We start from the raw sequence: 19,446 nt of genomic DNA on the forward strand, positions 1-19,446 counted from the left end.
TCAGCGTGTTCTATCATATAATGTAAGAAATAGATGCCCACACTATTTGAAAAAAAATTGGTAGCATTGTATGAGAGGTAGATAGGTATGAATAAAGTTATGCTTGTTAAAAAGCTTGTAACTTTACAGTACATGGATGGATGATTGATTACAGAGCACTTAAGTGATTTTCAAGATATATTTAATTGGATGACTACTTTGGAGCTTATGATGGATGATGAAATGAAGGTGTCATTTTTTTTGGGTTCATTGCCAGATAGTTGGAATACTTTAGTTGTGACTATTTTTAATTCTGCTTCTAATTATAAAATGACATTGGAGATGGTAAAGGATAATATATTTAATGAAGAAGTAAGGTGAAAAGATTTAGACCTTGAAAATCAAGCTTTGGTCATAGAGAAGAGGGGTAGAAATATTGACAAAGGTCAGAACTCAAAATGTTATAGTAAGTCTAAACATAGATCTAAGTCCAGAGATAAAGTGAAGTGTTTCGATTATGGTAAAACATGTTATATAAAGCAATATTATAAAATCTTGAAGCAAGAATGAAAATATGAAAAAGGTAAAAGCTCAAATGATGGCAATATTACAGTAGCAAATTTATATAGTGATTCAGTTACTTTAATTTGTACACATGGTGATTATAATTATGTTGGTGATCCTGACATTGAGTGAATAGTTGACACAAGAGTGACATATCATTGTATTCTTAAAAAAGAATTATTTACAACTTACAAAATATGAGACTTTAGTTACACCAAGATAAGAAACAAGAGTATGTCCAAGATTGTTGGTATTGGTGATATTATTGTATAAATTAGTACATGCTGCATGTTAATATTAATGGATGTTAGATACATTTCGAATATGAGAATAAACTTACTTGCTATTAATGTCCTTAATAAGGAGGGATATGAAAGTCGACAAAAAATGGGTAATGAAAGCTTTTCAAAGGGTCTGTGGTAGTTACAAAAGAAAAACTATGTTGCACAATGTATAAGACATAGATGAAATTGAATAGCAATCAGATAAATGCCATTGAGGATGATATTTCAACAAACTTGTGGCATAAGAAGGTAGGACACATAAGCTAAAATGGGTTATAGGTTTTGGTAAAGCAGTCTCTTTTTACCTTGACCAAAGGTATATCTCTTAATTCATGTAATCATTGTTTGTTTGGCAAGCATCATGGATTTTCTTTTTGTAAGAGTTTTTAGAGAAAAGAAAATATATTGAAATTGATTTATTTTGACATAAGTGATCCCATTAAGATTGAGTCATTAGGTAGTAACATGTATTTTATTACTTTTATTGATGGTGTTTCACATAAAACTTGAGTATCTATGTTGAAAAATAAAAGTCAGGTATTACAGTATTTTTAAAAATTTTATGCCATAGTAGAAAAGATGATAGGGCTATCGTTAAAATGTATTCAGACTGATAATAGTAGGGAATACACATCCAAAGACTTTGAATAGTACTGTTTAAATCATAGGATCAAGCATAAGATGACAGAACCTGAAACATCACAGTATAATGGTGTAGCTAAAATGATGAACCACATGATTATGGAAAAAGTTAGATGTTTGTTGAGCATGACTAAATTACTAAAGTCATTTTACAGTGAAACAGTCAACACAGCTTGTTATTTGCTTAACAAATCATCATCAGTTTCTTTGGGTTTTTACATTCCAAAAAAAGTGTGGACAGGGAAAGATGTTTTATACTTTTACTTGAAAGTTTTTGGATGTAAAGCATTTATGTATGTACCGAAAGAGCAGAGGTCAAAGCTTAACAGTAAAACCACATAGTGTGTGTTTGTAGGATATGGTGATGAAAAATTTGGCTACAAAGTATAGGATCTAGTGAAGAGAAAAATAGTCAAAAGCAAAAATGTGATTTTTCATAAAAAAAAAAACTATAGTAAACCTTGAAAAAATGAGAAAACTATATGGGTTACTGTTGAGTGTGATATTTCAACACCAACAGAGGTTCCATAAGAAAGAACCACAAATGATGGAAATGAGCAAGAAATAGAACTTTGGGATATAAATGAGCCAGCTAAAGTTAGTGATGAGCTAGATGCATTCAATTTTAAGCAGGGAGAGCAATCTTTATACCTAAAAGTATTGAACAGGGTAAGCAGTCCTCTCCACCATAAAGTGTTGAGTAGAGAGAGTTACCTTTGGCATCAAGTAGTGTAGAGTCTCAACCTAAGATATCTACCAAAAAGCATGGACCATCCACCAAGTATCTAAGTTCAAATTTTATTTTAGTTACCAGTAAGAATGAGTAAACTACTTCGGATAGAGAACACTGGTTAAAAGGAATGAAAGAAAAAAAAAGTTATTGTAGAAAAATGGTGCATATGATCTTTTTAAATTTAAAAAAAAAAAGTCATTGAAGAATAAATTAGTGTTCAAATTGAAAAAATATGGTGATAAACTAGTAAGGTACAAAGCTGGATTGGTGGTGAAACATTTTTCTCAAAAACTTGGTATCGATTTTGATGAAATCTTTTCTCTAGTTATGAAAATGAATTTCATTTGAGTAGTACTGGGATTAACAACTAGTTTGAATCTTGAGCTTAAGTAACTAGATGTTAAAACTGCATTCTTATATGGTTACTTGCAATAAGATATTTCTATTGATCAGCTTGAGAGTTTTGAAGTGAAAGGGAAAGAACACTTAGTTTGCAAACTGAAGAAAAAGTTTGTATGGATTCAAACAAGCTTTACGATAGTGGTATAAAAAGTTTGATTCTTTTATGGTCAGCTACAGCTGTAAAAGAACAACAGTGGATCTTTGTGTGTATGTCAAAAATTTTTTTAATGGTAACTTCATTAGTCTCTTACTATATGTTGATAATATGTTAATTGTGAGACAAGATGCTGGTATGGTTCGCAGGTTGAAAGAACACTTATGTCCTTTAACATGAAGCATTTAAGTCTAGTAAAACATATTCTCTATATGGATATTAACTAAGATAGAAGAGCTATAAAGCTATGGTTATCATAAGAAAAGTCTATTGAATGGGTACTTAGTAGATTTAACATACAACATACTAAATCAGTTAGTGGTCTACTTGTCAACCATTTTCATTTGAGTAAGAAATCTTATTCGATGACTAAAGAAGAACAACTAGTTATGTCTAGTATTCTTTATTCTTTTATAGTCAGTTCTTTGATGTATCTTATAATTTACACATGACTTAATATTACTCATGTAATTGGTATAGTGAGTAATTTTTTTTTTAATCTAAGAAAGGTTCACTAGAAAACAGTGAAATATATTTTTAGATATTAGAGAGGCATATCAAAACTGTGCTTGAGTTATAGAGTTTCATAACCAGTTCTAGAAAGATTTGCTAATGCTAACATGATAGGTGATCTTGATGGTAAAAAATCTACTTCAGGATATTTATTTACTTTTACAGAAAAAACTGTGTCTAGGCAATTTAAGTTGCAGAAGTGTGTTACCTGTCAACTACAGAGATTGAGTATATTGTACCAACCGAAGTAGATAAAGAAATACTTTAGATGAAACATTTTTTTTTAATTAGAGTTGAATTAGAAAGAGTATATGATATTTTTATGATAGTCAGAGTGCTTTAAATTTGAGTAAGAATACCTTATACTATGCTATAACAAAACACATTGATATTAGATATTAGTGGTTACATTTGATGATTGAAGAACAACAAATACTGTTGAAAAAAATCTATATTGATGAGAATATAACAAATATGTTAACCAAGATACCTTCTAAGAAAAAGCTTGAGCTTTGCAGTAACTTAGCCAAAATGGGTGCTTTAGCTAAAGTAAGTTCTAAATAAAACTACAACGGTGATGAATCTCCTCATAATGGGACAAGAGGAAAAGATTGTTAAGAAAAGTGGGGCCCAGCCTCATTGGTTTTGGCCAATTAAAAAGCTTAAAGCCTTTTTTGTCTCTGACCCTAAAAGAGCCATAAAAAAAAAAAAAAAAGTGGGTAGTTTTGGCTTGAAGGGTGAGGCACCGAATAGAAAGAAAAAAAGCCAACAAAAATAGAGTAAAAGGGAGAAGGGAGAATTAGTTGAAAGGAAGTCGATCTGTGGTTCGATTAAGCTGAATTTTTGTCAGCAAGTTTATAATTTAGAGTTTTAATCAAGTTTGAAACTTTTTAAGAACAAATCGATAGTGTATTTGTTGAGTCACCTATTTGATGAGATTTTTTCAATTATCTCTATAGTTGTTGATTAGCTCTAGCTTTAGCTAGAGAAAAACTTTGTATATCTATTATTTGATAATAAAGATTTTTCTAGTAATTTATGATTTTTTTCTTCTACACTAAAGGGTTTTTCACATAACATTGAGGCCCAACAAGTTAATACTAGTTGATGGAGAGATATGTCATACTTGGAGCCGATGAGAGCATACTAGAGAGCCCATACATATATGTTGGACACCACTTAAGCCCAAAAGCTTAAGCTATTAGGTTCTTGAGTCATTCACATATATATATGACATCTTATTCAAATTTTTTAATGATGTGAAATTCTTTATTCACATATGAATCATTCCAACATAATGATTCTTGAAAAAAAATGAAACCTAAAATTAGGTAAATATGCACCAATCAGCGTTGGCCGCCCGACCCTACTCCCACTTATCAACTAATCTAGACTCTTGTAGGGATATATAATGCATTATTTTTCCAAGTGGCATTTGATTATATATTTTTAAGGATTTGTTTGTTTTTAAGGGTTAATATTATAAATAGTATTTGACTAATAATAAAATGTTTAATGTGATATTTAAATTCTCAAAATCTTTAATATGATACTTATATTATAAATTTTTTAATTAATATAATACTCATCTAACATAATTAGCTTTAAATGATGATATATGACATATAAATAACTTTTTAAGTATCATATTAATTAACAAATTTATAATTTAAGTATTATAGTAGATATTTTAAAGTTTAGATACAATATTAAATATATAACTATAATTCATAAATTATTTGTAATATATTGTAAAGTTCAAATACAATATTAAATATTTAACTATAATTCATATATCATTTGTAACATTAACTCTATTTTTAAGAGTACTTAATTAGGAAGCATGGGCAAAGGTTTACTATAAGGACGACTCAAATCATTAGGGGATTTAGTAGCGAAATCCTTATTTAGTTTAATGTTATTCTTTTTCCAATCATGTTTTTTTTCCTCTTTTGTGTGGTTGATGGGGCTAATTTTCATAATCTACTAGACTATAGCCCATGCTTTGCTACAAAAATCATTAGAAAATTTAAAATATATATATATACATATATATAATCTAATATTAAATACAAAATATTAAATATTATAGAGGTAAGTAAAAATAAATACATCATGCAATATTAAGAGTTTAAACATAGATAATTAATTTTTAGCAAAAAAATAAAAAAGAGCTAATTAAGTTCAAATTTTAAGGTATAAATTATATATTTAAAACATATTTAAGGCAACACTAATGATTTTGATCCATAACAAAGAAAAAAAAAAAGAATTCCAACTTAAGACTCCATATAATATTTGCTAACAAAAACACCAAGCATGACAAAAACTTCAGTTTTCCTGTAAGACACGCAAATAGCAGGCATTCCATAAAACATTTTCCTTTCATTTTTTTTTAAAAATCTTTATGCCTTTTGGTCCTGAAAAACCCTTTTTCTTTTTTTAGGGAAACATAATAGAATGAGGGAGGCTCTATAAACCAACAGCCAGAATAAAAACAAAACTCTTTTTAAACTAATTTTTTTCATAGAAAAATAAAGTATGAACTTTCAACCAAGTTAAGGATATTCTTGAGTGAACAAGAACGTTAGGACATGGTTGAAAACCTCTTTCCTGCGGAAGGCATTTGTTTTTCTCAATCTCAGTTTTTTGGCCTTTTTTTCTTTTTTTTTGTCTTAGAACTAAGACTTCCATTTTTTCATATTAAGAATAGGGAAAGAGCTATAAAAAACTGATCAATTATCATAAAAGAAATACCATACGCAAGAAAACATAAAAATGAATATATAAAAAAAGCTCCAAGCTTTCGTAAAAAAAAAATTATGGGAGAATGACCTATCTTGCTTTCTGTTACCTCCTTAAAGCCCTTCTTCCTTTTGGTCTTTAGTTTTGTAACTTTTTTTCTTTTTTTTTCTCTTTTTTTGTTTGCTTAAATGCCTTCTTTTTTTTTTGGTTTCCAGAAGCCATTTTTTTTTGTTTTCCCTTTTTTTCTAGAGCTTTCACGAGTTAGGACCTCTTTTTTTTTTTGTAGACTCTTTTTTTTTTAATCCCTTCATTCCTCTTATCTTTTCGGAACAAAATAGTCCTTCTCACTCATTTTCAACATTTTTTTTATAATGCCCTATATTCCTTTCTCCCCAAGCTCTGTACTTTATTTTTTCCTCACCTGTTACCAGCCATTGATTTTGTTGTCGTCCACTAACCTTGTTACTTTTCACATCAGGTACTAGTTCATCCTCTTCTATAGCAAACCAACCTGTTTTTAGCTGGATGTCTCATTGGTACATGTATGCTCATGTGCTTACGTAAAAGTAACAAAATGGCTTCATTTTATCTTTCATGTAAACTCTCTTATGAAAAGTTATCGAATGGATTTTTAAGGACTTTTTTTATTTAGTTTTGGGTCACTTGTAAAATCAATGGGCTTTTGCTTGTGCTTCTTATATAAGGGCAATATTTAGGCCATAAAAATAGTCTTGGGTCTATAAATAGGCTATATTTCAAATTGTAAATAGACCCTCAATAGAAATGAAATGGGTCATTTTAAATTATAAATTTTGGGCTACATATTGGAGCCTATAAAATAGGTTGTACAATGTGCCTAAAATAATGATCTTGGCCCATATGCCAAACGAGTCCGGATTAACATGGTACCAAATTATTTCATATAAAGCTTTCTTTGCAACCTACTATCTTTTTCTCTACCGTTTTTATTTCATAACTCTAAATATTCGTAACAATTTCAATTAAATATGAGAAAGAATTTCTCCTCTTACCTCTCTCTCTCACTTCTTTCTACCCCTTTTAATAACATTCATTAAAAAGTTCAATCCCATAGTTTTCCAAAGTGGTAGACCTTTTTTGTCAATCTTTTTGCATGAACAATGAGAATTGCTTTCAATGAGAAAGAAATGTTCGCTTTGATCATAATGAAGTGCAAAAAATAAGAAAAAGAAGTCGTGATGATCACCAAATATAATTTTTGAAAACATTTTTTTAGGTGTTTGTGATGAAATTTATAAGAGAAAATTTCTCAAAAGAATTAATAAAAAGGTGATGGTGGAGGTGAAGCGTATGACACTCCAATTACTGGTGGCAATGGCCCCTCATACACAGGAGCTGACTGTGGTGGGCTTTCGTAAATAATTGGCAGTGATACTGGTGGAGGTGAATGGTAATGAATTGTTAGTGGTGTTGGTAGAAACAATGATTTATAAACTGGAGGTGGTTGATATAAAGGTAATAAGGGAGGCTTGTAATGAATTGAAGGAGGTGACAATGGTTAAAGTGGTGATGGTGGTGGCGGAAAGTGTTCTACACATAGTGGTTGGGGTGAAAGAGGTTCTATACATAGTAGAAGTAGTGATGATGGAGAATAAACTAGAGGTGGGGAATAAACAAATGATGGTAGAGGTGGTGATAAGTATGGATAAATTGGCAGTAAAGGTGAATGTGGCAGTGGTGGTAGTGGTGGGAAGCTATAATAGTAATGAACTATTGGTGGCAGGAAAAGTATAGAAAAGATGGTAGTGAATTTGGTGCGGGAAGAGGTGGGGACCTTACACAATATATAGATGCTGGAATTGAAGAGGGGAATTAGGCTAACAATAAAGTTGGTGGAGGGGGTGAAAAGGGAAGGCAATGTTTGAGGATGGGATGGTGTTGGTGGCAAAAGAGGTGAAGGTAAGGGCAGTGGTAGAGGAGATGATGGTGAAGGGAGAGGTGGAAAGTAATCAAGTGGTAGGGGCAAAGGTGAATAAATTGGTGGTGGAGGTGATGGAGAAAGAGGTAGAGAGTATACAGGCAGTGACAGTGGTACGAAGTAAACTGATGGACGTTAGGTGGTGGGGATTATGGAGTATAAATGGGAGATAAAAGTGGTGGTGATTGTTAGGCCAAAAGGCTCCAATCCAATCACACTAGCAGAAGTAAAATTAAATAATTAATCAAACACACAAGAGACAATAATTTAATATGGTTCAATCTAATTGATCTATGTCCACGGATAAGAAATAAGATTTACTAGTTGTAGAGAATTACAAATATACATAAAAATATATCAACCACTCAACAATCAATACATATAGACCCTTTCAATATCCTCTAGTCCTATGGAGTATTATTAACCTAAATAAACACATACCTATGTGCATCATTTCAATAAAACCAAACACATACTCATATACACCCTTACATCACATCTATATGGAGCTTCTTAGTCTCTTCTAGTCCACTCACAAACAAACATATACACCCATAAGACGTACAACCGCATCTATATGGACCTTCTCAGTCATTTTTAGTTCACTCACAAATAAACATACACACCCATAAGACGTAAAGTTTCAGTACTCTTATAGGATGTCTATCCCATAAAACCTTACAACTCACTTACATCTTTTTCTCATATCCAATCCTGTAGAGACTTCACCTATTTATAACTACACAAACTTACCTATTAAGAATCCATTTATCTTAAAATTTTTTTCCTACAAGTCATGCTTGCCTATTAAGAATTCTCTTTCTTTTAAAATTTTTCTTTTGCAAGTCTTTTTATCCATTAAGTAATATTTGATCAATCTCAAAACAAATCTCTTATGAGATTTGAGTCATTATTTCTAACAGTAATGACATAACAACTGGTGAAGGTACCGATATTGGTAGAGAAAGTAAATGAGAGGAAGGTTAAAAATGAACAAAATGAGCAAATTTAAATGAACTACGATCCACTGGCCTAGACAAGAAAAACTTGCATTTTGCCGTGCTTTTTTACAAAGGTCTTGCAAGTAAGCAATTTCTTATATCGTCAAAATCTTGTAATCTCAAGCAAATAGATGGCTTTCCAGTGAAGAAATTGTACGAGAATACAAAGTTTTGTAAGTTCGGTAACTAACGAATGGTAGTTGGAATTTTACCAGCAAGCATATTATGTGCCATAATGTCACAAATAGATTTGAATGACGAGTCAATTTTCAAAGTTAAAAAATATAATAAAAAAAAAATGATCATGCTTGTAGATTTTAATTTGGAATTGAAATGGCTTATTTGCCTTATATATATATATATATATATATACTTAAACATGAATTGAATTGATTAAGAGGGGAAATAATCAACTATATATAAGAGAGATCAACTTACGTTAGTGTAAAATTAAAAAATTTATATCTTTTTTAATTATTAATTTTAATATATTCAAGGGATGAAAAAATCAAGTGAAAAAAAAATTAATCTCATTCCTTGAATTTATTAAAATTAATGATTAAAAAAATATAAAAATTTTTAATGTAAAAAATATATATTTATATATACACACACATACACTAGGATTTTCGCTTCGCTTTACTTTCGTTCATTAAAGTTTGACAATATTAAATTTATTAACAAAGTAGCAATATCATGAATAAAAGGAGTAAAGTGTATAACAAAGAAAAATTAATATGAGAAGAAATTTCTAATAAAAGTAAATATAAATTAATGATGTAAAAAGCATTTGATAATATACAATAGATAAATACAACAAAAATATTCATTATACATATAACACAAATGATAATCAACCACAAAGTACAATTTAATACATTAATATATATTTTTATTTCATCATTATGTAAAACCTTTTTTAATAATTTTCACACTTGAATTTTTCTCTAATTCCATTAATCTTCATTTGTCGAATGGGTTATCCTGGGCCAAGTCATTTAATCCATTATTTAATAGATTAAAACAAATTGGACTCATCATTTCTAATAATCCAAATAATATATTTTTTGTGTTAAAATTAGTGGTACCTTCATTTCATACTCCTCATTGCTCTAATTTTAACAGGATAGAAAAGTTCATTTATCTCTTAAACTCATGTAAGATCTTAAGGATGCGTTTGGATGAAAAATTTTAAAATTTTGAAGAATTTTGAAATGCTAACATTTTGAAATGTACCAATTTAAAATAATAAAATATGTAATTAGGATAAATTTTTTAGAAATGAATTTTAAATATTAAAATTTAATGAGATAAAAAAATAATTATAATAGATAAATAAGGATATTAGAGATAGAAAAAACAAAATAATAAAAATATACGTAATATGGGCATCATTATATTTGTAAAAATGTATAGATATTACTAATAACATGAAAAATAAAAAAATTTATAATAAAATTTTTAGTCAAAATTGTAGAACCCCTCAATTTGTTTGGGGTTCTACTTGTTATTGTTAATTGAGATTGGACTGTAAAGTTTGAGTTGGGTTTAAGAATTAAAATTTGAATTTAAAAGGAATCAAAACTCCTTTTCAGTTTAGGGTTATCAAATTTGAAACCCTATAAATACATACCCACACACAAATTAGAAAAAACATAAATCAGAGAAAGTTCACGGAGAGAAAAGCAGAAAAAACTCATAAAAGCAACTAGAAATATTAGAAAAATTTTTGCTTTTGTAGTTTTTTTTTGGAAATTTTTTGAAAAATTTTTAGAATCTGATTTTTTGCCATTTTTGAAGATTCTGATGACTTTCAGATGAGATTTCCACTTTTCAATGAGTTTTTTAGTTTTCGGTGTCCGTTTTTCATAAATCGATCAACTTTCAGTGACTCAACCCAGATTTCAATGATATTTTCAAAATTCAGTGAAAATTCAATCAGTGTTCTTGGGGTTCTAGAGAGAGGGAGAGAAAAGGGAAATGAGAGATAGAAAGGAAAGAAATCTGACGGAAAAAAAGGAATTTCACCCTTTTAAACCTTTTTCGAAACGACGTCGTTTTGACGTTAAGTAATCCTCAGGATTCGCATGTTTTTCAGTGAATGACTCGACTCGGGCATTGACTCACCTCTTCAACCCTCGTCGCCAGCCTTGGCTCTAGCCGAGCTAAGCTGTAAGCTGTATGTTTCAGTAGCTTCTTTTGCATGGAGCTGAGCTGTTTTACCTCCGCGCTAAGCTGATTTTTTGGTATTTTTATTTTTATTTATTTATTTAGTTATTAAATTTATTTTATAAGTATTTTTTGCATGATAAGATTTTAGGAAAAACTTAGAGAATTTTTTTTTGTTAAAAAAATATAAAATAAATTCTTTGAAAGTAAATACTAATTATCCAAAGATGAAATTTTTAAAAATTTTAAATGGTAAATTTCTATAAAATTCTTAGGTGAGAAATTTTTTTCTAAATTTGTCTCAAATTGTAGAATAATTTAGATAAAATTTCAATAATAATAACTAATATTTATTATGAATTTAAAAAAAAATTAAATTTTTGGTTGAAAATATTTGACAATTATCCAAGGATGAGAATCTTGAAAATTTCAAATGGCAAATTTCTTAAGAAATCTCTAGGTAAGAAATTTTTTTAAAATTGTTTCAAACGGTAGAAGAATTTAAATGAAACGTAAAAAAAAAAATTATCATATTATTTTCTTTTCAAAGATAAAAAAATAAAAAAATTTTTTAAATAGACCCAAATAGTGAAAAACTTAAACATCAAAAAGAAAATTCTAAATTAACCCAAATGGTGAAAAATTTAGAAATAAAACTTGAAAAAATAAAAATAAACTCCGAGGATGAAATTCTTAATAATCACAAATGGATGATTATCTAAGAAATTTTTAGGTGAGATGATATTTCTAATTTGGCCCAAATGGTGGAATAATTAGATATATTTTCAATACAAACCCAAAATAAAAAAAATGATTAAACCTTTTTTTCGATGACGGAGTCTCTTCAAGAAAACAAATGAGATTTTTGAATACTCTTGAGGTAAGAAAATAATTTTAAAAATTATACCAAATTGATAGAGAATCTTAAAATAATTTGTGTGATATATTGATTATCTAACCATATTATTTGTTTGTTTTTGTGCATTTGCATAATTTCAATATCATTTTATGCATCATTTTCATGGTCAAGTTTAACATTGTCGTTTGCATCAGTTTAATATAGGGAATATTTGTTGTATATTAGTCATTGATAAATCAAATCTCATACCTACATTCATGGAAAGCCAAATGCAATCAAAGTCTACATAAGTTGGTTATGAATCTACTTATTAATTAAAAATCAAGTCAGAAGAAGGTCAAGGAAAATAAGGTAATTGCTTGCCTAAAGGTTTTTATCTCATCATTGCTTGAGAAAGTTCATCTCGATCTCTAACAAAATGACTTGGTTGACTTAAGTAATGTTTGAAGATACATGAGTAGAATAAGGTAAGAGGTATTTGAGAATAAATATGGAGACAAATTCATTACTCCAAGTGGATGTAGACAATAATTTGATTGGGGTCATCATTCAATTTTGAGATCCTTCTTATAGGTGTTTCGTCTTTAATGAAACAAATATGGTGCCCATAATTGAAGAGTACATGGTATTACTCTGTTTTGATTTGTCAAGCCCAGACAAGATTTATTGGTCAAACAATGTGGGTTATCATAAAAAGCTTATGAAAATGCTTGGACTTAGCTTGCCTCAAGTTGATGCATATGTCAAGACAAAAGGTAAAAGTAAGGCTATCCCATAGGGTTTTCTGTGAGACTTCATCTAGGGGCATTTGGATGGTGATCAGGGGTTAGTGGGAATGGCTATAGCTCTATATGGATTGGTAATTTTTTCAAAAGTCATTGGATATGTTGATGTTACAATAATAAACTTTATCGATCAGTTAGAATACAAAGTCAATGCAACACCAACCATTTTAGCAAAAACCATTTGTTCTTTGAATTTTTGTTACAGAAATGGTAAAGGTTGATTTAATGGGTGTTTACAATTACTTTATGTATGGATGAAGAGTTATATTGAGTGTGAAGAAAGCCAGTTTTGCAAACTATACCTTCGTTCTAGTGTTCTAATCAAAGAGTTTTGTTGCAACACATGACCTAAAGCAAAGTCAAAAGAAAAATGGGTTTTCGTGCGCTTGATAGTCAAAGGATAATCTAGAAAGCACCTTGGATGCATCATGATACAATGTTACATAGTTATAGGAATCAACCTTGGGTGTTCTTATTGGGCCTATAGGGTGCTGTTACTTATGCCCTAACTTTGGTAAGAAGACAATCTGGATGTGAACAATTTATTCCAAAAACCTATGGACTTAACTAGTGAGAATTTTTTTCATTGAAAAAAGGGCCATGTAATGATTGAAATGATAAAACAGGCATGAAAACAAACCATCAAGGTTAACCAAGAGAGGTTTATTTATGATGTCACCCTAAAATATATTACGTGGCATATAAGAAGGGGTAAGGACATTGTGCTTCCTTGAGAATAACTAGTTGACCATTCTTTAAAGTTGATTCCTCAAAATCCCTTACTCATAGTGGAAACCGCTAAAAGAAAACTCCAAACTAATAAAGATGAGGTAGAGCAAGAAAATAATCAGTTAAAGGTAAAAATGGAAGAAAGTTTGAAGTTGTAAGAGCAAAAAATCCAGAGCCTTAGTGAGCAAAAGGATTAATGGAAAGCCTTATTTAATGATCTGGACAAGACACATTTATCAATCACGTTTGAACTTGCCCAACTCTTAAAAAAATGAATTATTGAAAGTAAAGGTGGAAGAACGATAAATTGCTAAGGCACATAGACATAGCCATATGCTACAAGAGATAATAGATTAGCACATAACACAGGTAGAAACTTTGACTAATAAATACAAGAAATATGTTAAATAGAGTGAGCTATGAAAATGCATGTGCATGAAAAAACAAAAACATCTAAGGTACCTGTTCGATTAGCTATGCGCTATTGCAAACAAGGCATTAAAAATAGAAAAAGAAGTGGAAAATTTGAAGATCATGGTGTAACCAATAGAAGTTCATAGGAGATGATTACTTAACTTTTTAGATGAGGCATAAGATCATTGCTAGCAAACTAGGAAATTTATAAGGAGGCATTACAGTAATGTTTAGGAATAAAAATTGATGTTTAGAATTTAGAATATTGTTTTGGTTTTGTTAGGATGTAGTGTTGAAATTTTAAAAAGTTTCGAATTGAGATTTCTTTTATCAATGATAGTTATGTGACAAATATTAGTACATTCCATTCATGCATTCAAATGTCAAACATAACCATAACATTTCTAATAATGACACAATTATAGTGTTCAAGGTTCAAAAATAGCTTTTCCAAATAAGAACTCCACACGATCAACTCATCAATACAAGATAAGTGCTCGAGCTAGACAAATGGAACAAAAAAAATTTCAATCATCTTGAAAAGATAGAAAGAGTTCAAGAGAAGCTTGAAGTGGAGTTAAATAAGATTCTAAATACTTTGAACAAATTGAATAAGGAAAAAATATAGAAAAAAAACTAGCCAGTAGGACCATCCATTATGACTCTCTATACCCTCCTGGTTTTGGTCTATAACAAGCCTAGTCCACACAAGAGGCACCGCCATAGCAATTCACATACCCTGTAGGATATACATATCCCAAAATACCATTAACTTTAAATCCAGGACAGTACCACAGCTATATAAATCCTGTTTTTACTAAGAATGCAATAGAACTAATCCAAGTCTCTGATTTGCATGATCCAAAAGAAAATGAAAAATTAAAACCAAAAGAGGGCGAGTTACTCGGGGATTCAATGGTTGATAGAAATATGAATATGTTGGAATAAAGATAACGAGTAGTGGAGGAAATTGGTTTTTATAGTTTTGTGGATGTTACTGGGCTTTGTTTAGTTCAAATGTTATTATTCTTCCAAAGTTCAAAGTACTAGAGTTTAAGAAATATGATAGTACAAAGTGTTCAAAAACTTATATTACCATATACTGTTAAAAAATGACTGTCCATGCTAATAATAAGAAGTTGTTGATGCATGTATTCTAAGACAACCTTACTGGCTCTATTGCTAGGTGGTATGTTCAATTGGACAGGACCTGTATTCAGTCCTAGAGTGATATAGCCTGTGACTTCATTAATCAGTACAAACATATCATAGATCTAGCTTTTGATTGCCATTTTTTATAGAATATAGAGAAAAAGGCAATTGAATTATTCAAGGAGCATCCTTAGAGATGGAGGGACATAGCTATTCAAGTTCATCTTCTTTTAGTTGAAAAAGAGACCATAGTGTTGTTTGTCAATATTTTAAAATCTTTATATTATGAAAAGATGATAGGAAATGCTACAAAAAATTTTATCGATATGGTGATCTCAAACAAAATCATTGAAAATACCATTAAGAATGGAAAGTTGGAAGGAGGTGAATCTTTCACTAAAAAAGCCTTATAGAAAAAAAAGCAAAAACTCAAGTTATGAGCTTTGAAAAACAATAGTTCAAAGGTTATCAATCTTATCCACCATAAGGTTATTCTTCATACTACCCTGTAGTGAATAATACCTCACTTTACCCATATCAGCCTATCCCACAACTATCTTACCTTCCAATATATCAGCTTGTTTTCAGACCCCAAGTTACCACATATAGTCATAATACTCAACTTCCTGTAAAACTCCAGATTCATCCTATTATCCTAATAAATGGATCGTGAGAATTATGAACTACTTGAGAAAAACTTGTAATTGATCCAATCCCCATGACTTATATGAAATTATATTGAGAGCTCTACAATAATCATTTAATTGCTTTCAGCCATCTAGAGCCACCAAGTCAACCTATCTTAAGTGGTATGATCGTACAGCTCACTATAACTACCACTATAGAATTGTTGATTATTCCACTAAAAATTATATTACCTTAAAGTATAAAGTGTAATGCTTGACTAAGGATGAAGTGATAAACTTTGATACATAGGGGATAACAACACCTAATGTTAATGTCAATCCATTACCCAATCACAATGTCAATATTTTGAGTAAGGATCAAGAACGAGTTTGATCCAAAGAAGCTTGATGAGCTTTAATAAATCAAAGGGCCAGATGTTAATAAAAACCCATCACTTGATTACATGGGGCATGATTTTGAAAATGAGAAGGATGTTAAGGCTGGTTGAGAGTTGCTTGTCATTTTAAGATTTCTTTCAGAGTAATGTTAGAATTTTTTTTATGCAATAAGATTTTATTTTTTTATCATTTTAATAAAAGGCAAGTTGATGCATTTCATTACATTTTTTCTTTCATTCAAACCATTATTTCATGCTTTATTATATCTTTTTATTCCTATTTTTAAATTTTAAATGATGAATGTTTAGACAATGATAACAATAATTTTGAGGATTAATTTTGAAAACTCATTCACATTGATAAAGTTCACTCTGTGAAAACTATTTAAGTAAAAGAAGTAAGCTGCTAGTATATATGAAATAGATATATCTTGAAGATATATAGTCATTTATAAATATCCATTAGCTTGTTTTTGTTTAATAGATGATTTTCAAGAAAAACATTCACATTTGAGATGAAAAATGATCATCTTTCTTTTATCATTTGTAAAACCATCCATTGCTACCCTTGTTGAGCCTATTAAGATTTTTTTTTTTAAAAACCCCAACCAAGGATCACCCTTCATATTGGGAGACAAATTTTGATAAGAACATACTTGAAAAAGGAAAAAGGTAAAAGATCACAAAATGTCTAAAAAATAGACATTACTATGGATAGAAGAACCTCTTTACAAAAAAAAAAAAAAAAAATCCATTTCTTTTGTGGCTCCTCATCATAGCCTACATTACAACCTTTCAAAGTTTTATTTTGATCAAATATGAATGTTCAAATTGAATGATCATATGTTAGGTTAAGGCATGCTTATGATGGAATGATAGAATCATGCTGTGTGTTTTAGAGATTGATGTAATAGAGATATCAATAATGGATGAAAAAAATAAAAATGAAAAGATAAAAAAATAAAAAATAAAAAATAAAATAAAATAAAAAATGTAAAATGAGAGAAAAAAAAGACTCAAATTGAAAACTCAAAAGGACGATTTGGGTAAAAAAATATATAAGCTGAAAGTTGGATGAACAATTCAAATATATGAAAGATTTAAGACATCTGAAGATTCCTCAAAGTTAAAGTAAGGTTCAATGAGCTCAAAATAATTTCGAAAGTCAATGGAATGAGTTTTTTTTTTTTTTTAAATCTGGATTAAGGTTAATAATTATCTAAGTATTCATTGTTTAGACATTGTTGTACCATTCAATACCATCCTTAGTGACATGCGTTGAATTTGTTTCTTTGTCTATTTTTTTGGTATCAGACTCACTCCTCATTGATTACCTTTCTCCCAATTCATCTAGTGCTTTCTAATTTTTCTATCCCCATAATAAATTGAGAAAATGTATGATTGTATTATATTTGTTATGATTTGAAATGATAATGAATGAATGATAATGTTTATAAAAGATTCTTGTATTCCTTTGAAAAGAAATCAAAGATGATAAGGAATAAAAAAATGAAACGATGATAGAAACTTGAAAAGATGATTTGGAAGGACACATAGTGTGACCAAGTGATAAATATGGTGATGGATTGGTTGACATAACCTATGAATGGTGATCAGATGATTAAAATAATATAAATCAATTACCATAATTTATTTTGAAATAGCTAATGTTAAAGAGCTAAAAAGGGATAAATGTGAGATAGTGGAGTCTTGAGAATCATAGTACCATAATTAATTAGAATTTCATAACATTAATATTAGTTAAATCTGCATTACATGTATGTAATTTGGTTTGGCTATGCACTTGCATCATGCAGTAAATATTTGAATCATGATTTAAAATATGACATTTGTAATATTGTGAGAATCTAAATTGCTATATTTGCATAATTAAGAAAGCATTTGCATCATTATCATTCTTTACAAAGTTTTGACTTTGATGAAAGATTAAGAATTTTCATGACAAGAAATGTTTGATCTTTTGGAGGAAAGCTTGACATTTCATAGCATGCATTGCATTTTTAAATGTTTAGTGCATAGCATGCATTGCATTTAAGAATGTCTAGTGCATAAAGTAGGAAGATTTCAATATCCCACATGGAAAAGATTGATATAAGACTTTCTAGTGAAAGATTTTCAAATTCTCATTTTGAGAAAAAAAAAAAAAGACCTCTAAGGTAAGATTCTAATCCTTAAAAAATGATGTTTCAAGAAAAAAAAATTATAAAAGTTATGAATACTTTGCTCAAAGGAGCATTTTTCTATTTTAGGAAAGATTTGTAAAACCTTTGGGGCATAATCTCCTATAATTTTTTTTTATGATCTATAAGACCTTTGGACATGATTGTCGAAGAGCTTATTTATTTTTTCAAAGTCGTGAGCCTCTGTTTAGAGGAATCTTATTTATTTTCTAAAGTTGTTGAGCCTCTGTTTAGAGGAGTTTTATTTATTTTTCAAAGTTGTTGAGCCTTTATTACTCTATTTAGAGGAATCTCTATTTATAGGAGTCTTAGTTATTTTTCAAAGTTGTTGAGCTTTTACTTAAAAGAGCCTTATTTATTTTTTCAAAGTCGTAAGCCTCTGGTTAGAGGAGCCTTATTTATTTTTTAAAGTTGTTAAGCCTATACTTAGAGGAGCCTTATTTATTTTTCAAATTCATTGAGCCTCTGTTTAGAGGAGCCTTATTTTTTTTCAAAGTTATTGAGTCTCTATTTAAATGAGCCTTATTTACTTGTCAAATTTGTTAAACCTCTGCTTAGAGGAGCCTTTGTTTATTTTCAAAAGTCATTGAGTCTCTAATTAAAGAAATCTTAGTTTATTTTTCAAAAGTTATTGAGCCTCTGTTTAGAAGAATTTTTATGTTGTTCATAAAATCTGAGTATATTTAAAAAAAAAAAGAGAAAAAATGTATTGAGTTGATTGGTTGTTTACGTCTTTGTATAATTTCAGTTTCATAGAAAATGTGCAAAGAGGAGTAGCTGTAGACATTCCAATTTGTCTAGGGTTCTACTTGTTATTGTTAATTAATTAAAATTAAAAAAAATAGGTGGTTGAATTTGTGTGAGATTGGACTATAAAGTTTGAGTTGGGTTTAATAATTAAAGTTTAAATTTAAATTCTAGTTCAAGGTTTTCAGATTTGAAACCCTATAAATACATACCCACACACAAATAAAAAAGCACACAGATAAGAGAAAGTACACGGAGAGAGAGGCAAAAAAAAACTCACGAATGCAGTAAAAAATTTTAGAAGAATTTTTTTTTTGTAGTTTTTTCTAAAAATTTTTTAAAAAATTTTCAGAATTTGGTTAAATATTTCGACGATCTTTGAAGATTCCAAT

The sequence above is a fragment of the Durio zibethinus genome, chromosome 6 (assembly GCF_047325235.1).
Source record: "Durio zibethinus cultivar Kanyao isolate XHJ-2024 chromosome 6, ASM4732523v1, whole genome shotgun sequence".
NCBI lineage: Eukaryota > Viridiplantae > Streptophyta > Magnoliopsida > Malvales > Malvaceae > Durio > Durio zibethinus.